We start from the raw sequence: 2,585 nt of genomic DNA, 5'->3' as shown, positions 1-2,585 counted from the left end.
TCTGCTTGGCGTCCTGTATTGCCCGCCAACTGTTCTAGTACTCTAGCATGCAGGTTTCAGAGTGGGGCCTCCCGGGGGAACCTGGCATCTACAAGTTTGTAGATTGGCTATTTTTATTTTCTAGATTTTCCATTAGGGGGGGCTGTACCCAGAGGGATCCTTGGCATGGAAACGTTTGGGAACCTCTCTAGAATGCTACCTGTACTTGCCTCTCCCTACCATGCTGGGGCAGCACTGTTCTAGATATCTGAATTTTAAAATTAAATATATCTCAGACTTATCATAATGGGCTAAAAGATTTCTTTGTTGCTGTATACAACTGTATTCTTCAACCTTAAAATATGATGTTATTGATTGAGACCTCAGGAAGAGTAGCTGCTAAATAAATCATACACACGCCCCTTTATAGAATCAAACAGTATTTGTAAGTAGCTCACCTTTAGAAGTGTGTGCTTTGTATGACTGATGAGAAGCTGACACGCGATGGAGAGCCTCAATTATGGAAGTCTCAAGGGTGTGACAGGTTTCCCAGCATGGCAACATATAATCTAATCTGTCAGAAAAGGAGGTGTGTGTGTATCTCGCTCAGCTCAACTCTGTGGTTGTGTAACACTTTTGCTATTAAGAACTTTGCGTGAGAAAGGAAGTGACACTACAACTGGTAAACGGTAAGAATAATGGTACACCAAGGACAACTTCCCCACAGATGTAATACTGGATACTTTCTCAGACAGTCAGACAGACATGAAATTTGTCTTGTAGATGGAGTACATGGAGTCTGTGTTTTGGCAGTCTGGAACAGCACCCTGTGTTTTCCTTTGCTAGTGCAAAAGCTTTAGCGACTCACTCGAATCTGTTGCGGGATTAGTTTTGGTGCTTTGTTCATGAGTCCTGAGTAGGAAGGTATAGTATAACCTCAGTTCAGTTGTGATGGATATAACAGAAATGGGGGAGAAGATTATTTATAATCACTGCCAGTATAGTCTATATCAGTACTGACTTGTTTTGTGTAATGACTTGTCAAGATGGTATTCATGGTTTGCTAGCGCCAACTCTTATTTTGGTAAAGAAGAAAGACAGGTTATATAATGTGTCAGACTTGACATTAGAGCTGTATTCAATACTGTAAGCTCCTGCTTGTCGTCTTTGCTTACAGTTGTGCTGCACATTAGAGGGCCCACCCTGTAACAACACAACTTTTGTGTGCGTACTTGAGGTCAGGTCAGGGTCGAGAGCAGCATGGGATCAGCACATTCCTCAAATTCTCCCATACTGTCATGCTGCAGTCAGCTGATTGGAGGCCTGCTCTCCATCTTCATGGAAGCCTGAAGCGACAAAGCAGGCGTGGCTGTATTTCAACATGACCCTCGCGGACAAGGTCACACAGGGCCAGCCTACTGCAGGCTAATGATGGAAAGCTGTCAGACTAGGTGTAAATTGATGGAAGGTGTAAATTGTTCAGATGTCATAATTCTATGTAGAAGGGGCAGCAGTAGCTCAGCAGCAGGTAGACCAGCCGCTTGGGTAGCGAAAGGTTCAAAGTTCGATCCCGAGCTCCCCCTGAGTTGGTGTCGAAGTGTCTTTGATCAAGACTCAACTTGGCATGGTTGCCTCTTGTGTGTGAATGGGTGAATGTAAAGCAATTTGGATGAAAGTGCTATATAAATGGATATCTTTTTAACCAGGTGAAAGAAAAAACGTCTCAATTCACCAAGTGAGATTGGATCCTTTACAACAGTGTTGGATACAGAAAAGTCTACACAAATATGTGCAGTTTCTAATGTTGCGGACAAATGCCCATTTGAAAATATTTTGTGCAAGGGTCCCCCATGACAAGATTTCTTATAGATTGGATTTACTACAAAATTCTACAAATGTAGAAGGTGGGGGAGATTTTGGTGGAGAGTGTGAAACATGAACTGAATAATCATTCTCTTTGACGTTTACCCAGTGAAATAATGGTGACATTAAAGTGCTGGACTCATTTAGCTGGGGAGCCTATGAAAGTGATGGAACTCCCTCAAGGACCCTTGGTGGAGCCTATGAAAGTGATGGAACTCCCTCAAGGACCCTTGGTGGAGCCTATGGAAGTGATGGAACTCCCTCAAGGACCCTTGGTGGACCACCACGGCAGGGACCCTGAGAAATGATTCCTTAAAAGAAAACCTTGAGCACTTTTTATTTGAATTCGCTCCATTGTAGAATGTTGAAAGTTATGAAGTTGGATTACATAACCTTTATGCATTGCTGTGTATCCTTCCCCAATGATGACGAATTTGATATTTTTGGGGCTAGTTATCTTTTGTGTAATTTGTCTTTAGCGGTCCTGCAAACTGCAATGCTATTAGAGACTGAAACTGAAACAATCGGAACGATAAGTTCTCTTGTTTGCAGGAGCAAAATGTGCTTCCTCTGGGTATCCCTAAGGGCTGAATAGTCTTACGACTTCTATAGAACTCTCAGGGGAGGAATAAGACATGCTGAGATGTTAATGGAGGCTTTGTCTTTTCCTATGTCATTGTGGCTCATACTGTAGTCACAATTGCGCAATCCAAACTTCTTGTACTGCTGGGCCTCTGCTCCAC

The sequence above is a fragment of the Protomyctophum parallelum genome, assembly GCF_964188405.1.
Source record: "Protomyctophum parallelum genome assembly, chromosome: 20".
In the NCBI taxonomy this organism is placed as follows: Eukaryota; Metazoa; Chordata; class Actinopteri; order Myctophiformes; family Myctophidae; genus Protomyctophum; species Protomyctophum parallelum.
This window is presented reverse-complemented; position numbering follows the sequence as displayed.